The following is a 12,147-nucleotide window of genomic DNA, read 5'->3' as shown; positions in this document are numbered from 1 at the left end:
GGTTCACCTAGAGTGAATTTCTGTCAAAGAAAAAGTAGATTTTGTATGAGATTTGACAGAAAAATGAATGACAAGTTCATCCACTTCTCCTGGCCTATCCCGACGAATCGTAAACGATTGAGATAAACCGAAAATTAAAAGATATACGGAGCGGAGAGAGCACCTATCCTCTCTTAAATTGGAGACACGAAAGAGCGCGTTCGCCATTCGATCACTGAAAGCTTCCTGCGAAATGTACAGATTTTGCGTTCACTGAAACATTTCGCCTTATGTATTACCAGTCAGTGAACGCTCTTCAGCTCTCAAATACGAATGCCACTCGTGCGGAATCGGAATGTAAAGAATCATTCTCTACAGCAATCGGATGCCTTCGGCACAAGGAGTCGGTAGTGAATCATTCTGTTGCCGTTTTTGTCTAACTTGTCGCTCGGCGAACAAGAAGAAAGCGCATTGGAAATTGAAACACTCAGCTTGGTCGGAGAAATGGCAATCTCGCTCTTGACCACTTGTGCATGTGAGCGAGAGAAATGCAATATTCGAGTTAATGTTTCCCATGCTTGTCTGCAAGTTGTATTCTCGGAACTTATCAAGGATTAGTCGTGATACAGCATTTCATACTAAACCGCTGGATGCCAGAACAGACGCTGTTTGAGCCGCATCTCCTTGGTGGACAAACGCACCTCGAAATCACAATTTTTCTATCTCTTGTGCAGCCCACAGACGCTCAGACAGTTTGAGCAACATTGACTCCGCCCCAAGTTAGCCAAACCGATTTATGTTGATGCCGTTCGACCGCCTGTCAATGTTTGCTGCAGCAACACACATGTTTTTGATGATCTCGGCATGCCTAGTGGATATGTGATTGTTATTTTTCCGAATTCTGTGGCTGTTGAGGGAATATTTCAAAGATTTTTGGGCAATAATCGTATTAAGGAAGAGTAGAACTTTCAACATTTAAGTACCGGAAAAAATGAATATTGATGATGAATTCCAGTTATAATTCACACGAAGTACTCCAGCAAAACTCATAAATTATTAGGTGTATCTGTCGGGGATTATTCTGAACAGTCATCGATATGGGAATGGCTATGGGAATTTCTCCAAGAATTCTATCCAGAAACTTTTAGTTGTTTCCTCTAGTTATTATACTGTGGAGTTAGTCCAGTAATCCATGGGTTATACTTGGTATTTTACCAGGAATTTCATCAATAATTCGTCTAGAATTTTATCCATAGATTCAATCAGATATTCCTCCGGGGAAATCCTTCAGGCATACCTTCAGGAATTCATCCTGACATTCTTCCAGAGACTTCTTCAAGGATCTTCAACTTTTTTCAGGACTTCCTCCACGGACTCCTGCAACGATCAATAAAAAAACTCTTCAGTAATTCTTTAGAGCTTACTCAAAGGCTGCCTTTAATAATTCCTCCAGAGATAGCTATAACAATTTCTCCACAGATTACTTCAGGAATAACTCTAGAAGTTAGTTACAAGGATACCATCACGCGTTACCCAGTAATCACATCTCGAATTCTTTTAAAAACTTGTCCAGGGATTTCACAAGATATTCATCACCAGTAATTCACCCATGGATTTCACCAGGACTTTTATAAGGGCTGCCTCCTTAAATTCCACAAGGAATTTCTTCAGGAGCAATTCTCACTGAAACCTGGCCGCCATCGGCACCCATCGTTAGAATTCCAATTTTATGTCACTGATCGCTAGTTTTCGATAAAACTTAAGGGTGGTCCTTTCTGTTTTCTCAAATTGGTGGACCCCTCGTACGCCAGCTAGCTGGACAGTTTGCGAAAAAGCCCATTTTTTGATAAATCTTTGGTATTTCTTCACGAGATATGTCTCATATTTCGCTTGAAACACTAAGCAAACTTAGTGGCATCGTATAGAGAAAGGATATAGCCATCTTGAATTTTGTTAGGAAAATCAATTTTCACCATTAGCGCACCGCTAGTTTTGAATTCTGAGATCACCATCAGAAAGCTGAGGAAAAATTGCGTAAGATAGGCTACAGAAACTAGGTGAGCAATGGTATTTACCCTATCAAATGAACGATTTTCTAAATCATGTTATACGATTTTGACGTATATGGCGAGTGCAATAAATGCAAACATATTTTTTTGTACAACAAAGAAACAAGTTTTCAACCTTTGGTGTTTTATTCGAGTCGAGTAAAGAATAAGAATATTTTTTTAGTGAAAAAATCTGGCGGCCATCTTGGATTTTGACGCCATCTTGATTTTAGGTAATAGAATTAATTTTTCACCTTGTTAGCACTCAGCATGTCGAATTTAGAGGCTATCAATAAAATAGGGTTACGTATACTCTTCTTCTTATTATTCTTCATTTTACTGACGTTATGTCCCTACTGGAACAGAGCCTGATACTCAGCTTTATTAGTTATAAATCCAGGTTATTAAACAGGAATTTTCTTTTTTAATGCGATTTCTGACAACAGAATAGATCTTCGACATATCTTTGAATTCAGTAATAATGAATACATAAATTCAATAAATGAAAACCGTCAAATAACATTGAATGTATTAAACAAACATTTTTTTGCCCTATTCATTGTATGAAGTTTATAGATTGCGTGTCGGGACATTAGTAAGCCTTGTGGTAATATATGTAGTTCTAACGTAATACATTGACAAAAGTGCATTAATTTATAATGAAAGTCTTAAATTTTGAAGCAAAAAACATCCTTGATTTTCTAAGTCATAAAGTATCGTTTTTAGTCCCGCCCAACATGCATGTGAAAAATAGCGAAATTGAATGATGAGAAGCAGGTTTTGTTCTAATGTGGACGTAATGCCGAAAGGCAGGTGTATAATTTCGAGGTTAGAAAAACTGGCGGCCATCTTGGTTTTCGACGCCATCTTGGTTTTTAGAAGTTGCATGATTTTTTACCATATCAGTGCTCATCATGTTGAATTATAAGGCCTCCGTTAAAAAAAAAACATCAGATTCTATTTTTCTTATCTTATCTCAGCTGTTCAACTGATTGTTCACTTGTATCAATAAATGAAAGCAATAATGCTTTTTTACAACTCGAAGATATGCAGAAGAATCATTCAAGTAGTAAATAAGCGTTAAAAAAAATCCTATTTGATAATTTGTTTTTAAAACTAGCTAAGCTGAAGGGCTGGCTCTGTTCCAGTAGGTACGTAACGTGAGGAAAAAGAATAACAAGAAGAAGAATAAGTGTAACGGTAGCATTGAAATTCAACATGTTGAGTGCTAACAAGGTGAAAACTCATTCTACTACTTAAAACCAAGATGGCGTCAAAATCCAAGATGGCCGCCAGATTTTTTCACTCAAATTAATACTCCTATTCTTCATCTGTCTCAAATAATACACCAACGATTGAAAACTTGTTTCTATGTTGTACAAAAAATTATGTTTGCATTGATTGCACTCGCCATATACGTCAAAATAGTAGAACATGATTTAGAAAATCGTTCATATCATAGGGTAAATACCTTTGCTCACCTAGTTTTTGTAGCCTATCTTACGCAATTTTTCCTCAGCTTTCTGATGGTGATCTCAGAATTCAAAACTAGCGGTGCGCTAATGGTGAAAAATCGATTTTCCTAACAAAATTCAAGATGGCGGCCAAATTCAAAATGGCCGCCAAATTTTTTTCAAGTTTAAATGAAAGCTATATCCTTTCTCTATACGATGCCACTAAGTTTGCTATGTGTTCCAAGCGAAATATGAGACATATCCCGTGAAGAAATACTCAAGATTTATCATAAAATGGGCTTTTTCGCAAACTGTTCAGCTGGCTGGCGTACGAGGGGTCCACCAATTTGAGAAAACAGAAAGGACCACCCTTAAGTTTTATCGAAAACTAGCGATCAGTGACATAAAATTGGAATTCTAACGATGGGTGCCGATGGCGGCCTGGTTTCAGCGAGAATTGCTCCAACGATTCTTTCCAATAATTTTTCAACAGATTCCACCGGAGATTCATTCAAAAACTCCTCGAAGTATTTCTTCAGTATTTTTTTTTTCCAATACTTCCTTCAAGAATTACACAAAAAAAAACCTCCAGAGATTTATTTATGAATTCCTCCAGCGAAACTTCAGGAATTCCTAACCAGACTCTTTCAGGATTCTTTTCCTGCAATTCTATCAGGAATACGTCTAGACTTTTTAAGGAGATTGCTCAAGGAATCTCTCTCAAGGAATTACTACAGAAATTCAATCAAAAATCTTCCAGTCATTCTTCTAGTGATTTTCTTAAAAATTCCTCCCCAGATTCCTCCAGAAAATCCTTCAGCGATTTATCCAAACATTCTTCCAGGGCTTCAAGGGTTCTTACGTGGCTTGCTTGGGCACGTCAGGAGTTAATCATCAATATTAACCTCCTTTTCCCGAGCAGCCTAGATAGCCGCGTAGTGTCGGTAGCGGTTGTTTCAACTGGCTAAGAATTAACACTACGGACTGCCTGTTCCGGTGGTAAAAGTCCACCTCACAGGTGACCCCTAATTTATGGTGTGATGCGTACCGTGCCTAAGAATGAATGGTTAGGGGGGTCTAATAAAACCTAACCGCAAACGGAGCCTGTGGGGTACCAGGGCGCCCTCCACAGTATTGAGTCCTTCCTGTGCTACCCGGAGCAATGGTGCAGGTGACCTTGTGTTTCTCCGAGATAATCGGCTGCCCTTCTTCAGTCTCTATCCTGAGGCTTAATAAGGGTGGGATTATGAATATGTTGACATTTAATTTAAATTATCACCTATATGGATTCGCATTATGCGTTTTACACAGTGTATTCTGTGCTCTTTCGCCTTTGGCGACTTTAAATAGATACCGATCTGGTTTTTTCGTTGCTGGTCTTTTTCGTGCTGAGATTGCAAAAAGCTTAATCCTGCCTAGTTTGGGTAGTGGCTACGGTTAGGTTAGCTCAGATCAATCTTCAGCATAAAAGAACAGCAACGATCAATCTTTGCAGACTCATGCAAAATGGTGCAGCCCAAGTGGCGCTAGTTCAAGAACCCTACTTTCGTAGAGGGAACTTCTATCTAGGTAACCTTGTGGACCCAGTTTTTGCTACTTTTAGCAAGCTTGAAATGGCAAACTCGCGCTCCATGCCCCGCGCATGCGTGCTCGTTAATAAAGCAATCGTTGCTACACTCATTTCTGAGTTAACTACCAGAGATGTATATGCTGTCACAATCGATGTTTCTGTTGGTGGCCTCAACAGGAAATACGTCTATTGTTCGGTATATTTACCACATGATGAACCATCCCCAACGAATGACTTCAAACGAGTTGTCGTACACTGCGTAACAAAAGGCCTTCCGCTGATTGTGGGCAGTGATGCCAATGCTCATCACATCATCTGGGGCAGCTCGGATATCAATTTGAGAGGCTCCAGTCTGATGGAATACTTAAGTAGTACAGACCTTGGATTACTTAACATAGGCAATCGCCCAACCTTCATGGTTTCTAATAGAGAAGAAGTGTTAGACATAACGCTCTGCTCGAATAGAATCAGTCACGAGTTGACGAATTGGCATGTATCAGATGAGGAATCATTATCTGATCATCGCTACATCTTCTTTGAACATTCAAATGTAACTGCGCAGACTTTGCGTTTTAGGAATCCCCGGTCAACAAACTGGGAACTCTACATTGAATTGGTTGCGACCAAATTTCATGGATATTCTCCGTCCATTGAAAATCCAAGTGATCTGGATGATGCCGTTGATACTACAACATCCTACATTATGGAAGCTTTTGAAGAAGCATGTCCTCTGCGGTCTGTAAAGACTACAAGAGGGACCCCATGGTGGAATTCCGATCTGACTAGACTCAGGAAACAATGTAGAAGGAGTTGGAACAGACGCCGTTCAGCTGGATCAGAGTCGTTCAAGTCAGCTCGCAAGGCTTACAAGAAGGCTCTTCGTTCTGCTGAACGATCCGGCTGGAAAAACCTTTGTACAAATGTTTCCAGTTTGAGTGAAGCCAGTCGGTTGAACAAAATTCTTGCAAAATCTAAGGATTTCCAAGTGAACGAAATTCACTTACCTAATGGTGACTTTACTTCTTCCGATGAAGAAGTTTTAGAATGTTTATTCAATACACACTTCCCCGGATGTGTGGACATAGCATCTACGGATGAACCAAATGTCTTTTCATGTAGTTACGAGTCTCTGGCCTCGGCTCGCAGTATCGTAACTACTGAATCGATTCAATGGGCACTTAATAGTTTTGCTCCTTTCAAATCTCCAGGAGCGGATGGGATTTATCCTGTTCTGCTCCAAAAGGGATTTGAGTCTATCAAACATGTTTTGAAAAAGCTACTTGTAAGCAGTTTTGCTACCGGGTACATTCCCAAATCCTGGCGTGATATTACTGTAAAGTTTATCCCAAAAGGAGGACGTGCGTCGTATGAGGAAGCGAAGAGTTTTAGACCAATCAGTCTGACCTCTTTTCTTCTGAAATGTCTGGAACGCATTATCGATCATCACATCCGTGATGTTTATTTGGCAAACATGCCTCTTCATGTGAATCAACATGCTTACCAATCTGGAAAGTCCACTGTGACTCTTTTACACAAAGTTGTATACGATATCGAGAAAACATTCGCTCAGAAGCAATCGTGCTTGGGTGTTTTCTTGGATATTGAGGGTGCCTTTGATAACGTGTCTTTCGATGCCATATTGGAAGCCGCACGAAACCATGGGCTACCTACAATGATCACCAATTGGATTCATCAAATGCTCAAAAACCGACATCTCTTCTCGACATTGCGTCAAGCAGCGATTCGAAAATTGAGTGTTTGCGGATGCCCCCAAGGGGGAGTCTTGTCACCACTTTTGTGGAATCTCGTAGCAGATATGCTATTGAGGCAACTCAATAATTGCGGTTTTCCAACTTATGGATTTGCCGACGACTATCTAGCTCTGATAGTTGGTATGTGCATAAGCACCCTATTCGACCTGATGCAAAGTGCTCTTCAGGTAGTCGAGAGTTGGTGTCGCCAATATGGCCTTTCGGTTAACCCGAATAAAACATCTATTGTTCTTTTTACGGAAAGACGAAACCGCGATGGAATTCGACCTTTACGTCTTTTTGGCACTGAGATTAATGTGACTGATCAAGTAAAGTATGTCGGAGTCATTCTAGATTCCAAACTTTTATGGACAGCTCACATTGATTTCAGAGTCAAAAAAGCTTGTATGGCCTTCGGTCAATGCCGGCGAACCTTTGGTAAAACTTGGGGCCTCAAACCCAAATATATCAAATGGATTTACACAACAGTTGTTCGACCAATATTGGCATATGGATGTCTTGTGTGGTGGCAAAAGGGCGAAGTGAGAACAATCCAATCAAAATTGGGCCATCTCCAAAGGATGTGCTTGATGGTGATGTCTGGTGCGTTCTCTACAACTCCCACAGCAGCGCTCGAGGCCCTTTTCGACGTTGCGCCACTACACATATATCTTAAACAAGAAGCACTTTCTTGCTCTTACCGTTTATGGGTACTGGATCTACTGGAGAAAAATCCAGTGAATCGTAGATCTACACACACTTCGTTGTTTCCACTTTTGGTGAATTGGGACAAAATTGTCCTTGCTCCAAGTGATCTCACAATTGCTTCTAACTTTCCTTACAGGACATTTACCACACAATTCCCTTCACGGGAAGAGTGGACGTCTGGCTATTTGGAAAGAAGTATATCAAACAATATAGTATGTTACACTGATGGCTCCCTTCTTGAAGGTAGAGCTGGTGCAGGAGTATATTCTCGTGAGCTAAGGCTGAATCAGTTTTACTCACTTGGTAGAAACTGCACCGTTTTTCAGGCGGAAATATTTGCCCTTATGTGTGAAGTGCAATCAGCACTTCAACAGCGCGTAATGGGTAAAGTCATATACTTCTGTTCAGATAGTCAGGCTGCTATAAAAGCTCTCGCTTCGGCCAACTCAAGGTCGAAGCTTGTTATCGCATGTCGAACTCAAATTGAGGAACTGAATTCAGTTAACTCTGTAAACCTTGTATGGGTACCAGGCCATTCTTCCATCGCTGGAAATGAATTGGCTGATGAGCTAGCTCGCGATGGAGCATCGCATGACTTCATTGGCCCTGAGCCGGCTATTCCAATTTCGAAGTGCTGGGTGAAGCTTCAGATAAACTCTTGGGCGGCAACTCAGCACAAACAATATTGGAATAGTTTGGAGTCGTGTCGTCAAACAAAATTGTACATTACTGAGCCATCTCCAAGGGTGGCAAAGTATTTAACAAATCTGTCAAAGCAGAATTGCAGTCTCTTGGTCAGAGCGTTGACAGGCCACTGCCGACTCAACTATCACATGGCAAATATTCAGCGTGCTGACTCATTTGTGTGTGATAGTTGTGACTTCGATTATGGAACTTTGTATCACCTGATATGTAACTGTCCAGTTTTTTCGCAAATGCGATTCCAATTACTTGGTAAACACTTATTAAGTGACACTGAATTCAGAAGCCTGAATCTTCAGGACATTCTGTTATTCTTAACCCGCTGTGGTAATGAGCTATAGGCTCTCTACGCTCATGCGTTTTGCAGTGCCCTTTTTAGGGCGCTGTTCGAACCCATTGTGGTATGGAGCTACATGCTCTCATTTCGCCCACTCCTATTTCCTCCCATCTTTCCCTTCCCTTTCCTCTCCCATCGGGTAGATGATGAAATAGGCTCAAATATGGCGATGGCACAAATCTCCCAACTGGTGGGGAACGTGCCTTTGGAGCCGGCCTTCTGATACCTGTCCCAATTTTAGTGCCAAACGCTTAAGTTTTGGCCAAAAACGCATGTTTACTCGATTTTTCAATGTTTTTCGTTTGTTTAAGTCCAAAAAACATATTTTTATGTTTCTTCAGATTTTGGCACACCCCTTGACTTAAACTCAAATTTTGGGTGTATTTTGTTTTCCGTGTCCCTTCTGAAATGTCAAATAAGAACAACCCCAGTGTTAAAACTAAAAGTCCTGTGGTGTTTTTGTCGATTAAGCGAACGTCAAACATGATCGAAAGTGTCAAGATTCATTTATGGACCAAATTTTTAAATTATAGTTTAAATATGATGTAGCCGATATTTGAGCGGGAAAAAATGCTAAAGCAGTTGCAGTAACTAATTTTCGCGGTATGAATTCGCTATTGGAAGCTCAGTGAATATGCGTGGGCATCAATAGTAATTTTTGGATGCACTCAAAATTTATTTTGCTGAAAATCTACGGAAATACATGATGACATGTAATTTTTCTTCATGATTTGATTGTGCTGCAACAGTGCGTATATATGCGTGAAACTTCTTTTACTTAAAAAAAAACACAAATTAGGTTTTAAACATGATTACCAGTAATACATCTTAAAAGCAACAACATATAAGGATTTAAGCGAAGTATGCACTTCAACAGAAAAGTAATCGCCTATCTCGATGCGTGGGAAATTTCTTGCAAGAAATGCTCAAGAAAAACATTTTTCTTTGATCGCAGTACGCAGTTGAAAAGAAATGTCAATTCAAATGGAGCTCACTGTACGAAATTTCTTGACCATTTTTTGTGCAGAAATTTTTACTTTTCTTGAGCGGAACAGCATACTTAGCTTTAAGTAGAAATAGTTCAGTGTACATGTTTGTAATAAAATAGAAAGTTTAGATTACACTCAAAGTTTCTTCACAGAAAAAAAAACTAAGCAAAACTGTATTTTCTACAACTATTTGCCTGTCAATCCAAATTATAAGAGACGATATGTAGTTATTTTAAACATAAATTTTATTGTAGAAAACCATTGACCATGTTTGAGTGGAAACATTATTTATAGTTAACACCCTAAATTTGTTTAATCTTAACCCAGTGAACACAGTGGAAATGTTAACACAGTAAAACACAGTGAAAATCTTCAAACAAAATCTTTAGGCCAGCCATGTTGTATGCTGTACCAATATGGACTAGGGTGCCGGTGCCATTAGTGGACTACCTAAGCTATAAAAAATCATAACAAAATAACGATAAGCCTTAACAGAGATCTTTTGGTGTCAACAGAAAGATTTCATCCTCTACTGTAAAGAGTGATAAAACTATTTTTTAACATGAAATCTCTTGAGCCACTATTGGTACACGTGTTCCAGTAGTTGCGCTAGTGCTCCAGTAGTAGACGTTCGGGAATGATACATGGAATTTTAAACAAAATGGTAAATTTTTGCATAGGTTTAACATTTTTCCCTCGGAACAGCCACTAATATCTTTCGAATGAAGCATAAAGATCATCTCTTGGACTTTTCTTCATTTTTATAAATCCATTTTAAAAACTGTTTTCATCCGTTGATCCACTACTGGAACACGACGGCAACTATTGGTGCAAGGGAGCAATTTTTTTTGCATCAACTTAATTATTTATATGACTTTTTGATAAAATATAAAGCTGAAATTTGGCAAATCGACTAAACTAGAGGCGATCAATCCAGCAAAAATAGCACATGTCGTTCTTATCGGAAAATGTACGTTTGTTTCCATAGTTCAATCTACTGGTACATTACAACCATTGGTATCGGCACTCTAGTTGTTGTAATATCAGAAAGAAATCTCTGCAGCGGATTCAAAAAGAAATTTTAAAAATGATTCTGAAGCAATAATGCAATGATCTTACCAGCCACACAAAACAGATCTACCGTAAACGTACCATATTTGACGCGGGTCCAAACTTGACGCATTTTCTAATTAATGTTAGCATAAATTAATTCTAGATCAGACTAGCACTCAAAAATGTATTGCTTAATCTTTATTTACATGTTATTGAAGGATTCCAATCGAAAAAAGTTTATATTTGATTGATAATAGTTAAAAAATAAAATTTATTTGAAAATGCATCCGACAAGTGCGTCAATTTTTTCATTCCTTAGTGAATGTGCTAACTATTGTTGATCAATTTTCGTGAAATTATTGTGCTGTTTGACAGCAATATAATCAACAACAGTCAGTAATATTATTTTATTCATGAATTGACGTCGAAAGTTTTCTACTTTTAAGCTTTAAGACATATTGTTGTATGAAAATCTTGTGCGTCAAGTTAGGCACACAATGTTCCTAATTATTTGCTATTTTGTTCAGCATGTTTTGTTGAATCGAAAATAGGAAAATAAATATTTATGGTGCTTGCATTCAAAAAATCCGTCCGCAGAACAATCCGAGGCTTTATGTAATCGGATGTAAAGGGTCATCCATAGATTACGTCACGTTTTTAGGAAGAGGAGGAGGTTCAAGGAAACGCAACGATTCATACAAAATATTCGCACTTTTCATAAAATAAATGTGGCCAAGGTTGAGAGGGGTTGAAAATTGTACAATTTATCGCGGTTTATGGACGTCCCCTAATGTTTCAAGGAAGCTTCAATAAATGCGTCAGGAGGTGAGGTGTAGCTTCAATGATTTGTTTCGTATAATTTATACAATAGGGGGTGTGTCCATGAGATACGTGTCACAAAAACATACCATTTTCTACAAAAACCCCGCCCATTCGCCCTACTTCACACTTTTTATATGAAGCCTTCAAAAAACTTGTATGATTCGTCACATCTTGCAGAACACCTCCTTCCCCCTAATAACATGACGTACTTAATGTATGACCCATATATGGTTCTCGATCTATTTCGAGGCCCATACTGCCGTTGGTTCTACGCATATTTGTCCCGCGGTCCATAAGGGTGACATAGAACATGGGACAAGTAGGCGTAGTTCACGTGTTATAAGTAACGAAGATTATCAAACGGCCATTTTTGGAACCGATTGTTTTCGTTCTAGTTTTTGACCAATTTGTCCTTATTTTAGCAACTACCTTCCCCGTTCCAGCGCAACATAGTTTTCAAATCTTTCCCTTGTTTAATATCACGACGAAGATACATTAAACTAAACAATAATGCTTAACTATGGATTGAACTCAATCGCCGGTTTTACTTTCTACACTAACTAAACACATAGCTAAAGTGACTACCGGATGACGTCATTCAAAACTTTTTCCAAAGGTTCTAACTTTTATGTCCTCTCTAAAACGCTTTTTTTCAATTAATTGAACTATTGAATACTGAAACTGTTGTATATTTTAAACTTTAGCAATTATTTGTAAGTGCGTCAAATAAGGAA

This window comes from Aedes aegypti, chromosome 2, assembly GCF_002204515.2.
Source record: "Aedes aegypti strain LVP_AGWG chromosome 2, AaegL5.0 Primary Assembly, whole genome shotgun sequence".
NCBI classification, from domain to species: Eukaryota; Metazoa; Arthropoda; class Insecta; order Diptera; family Culicidae; genus Aedes; species Aedes aegypti.
Note: the sequence above shows the minus strand (reverse complement) of the source record.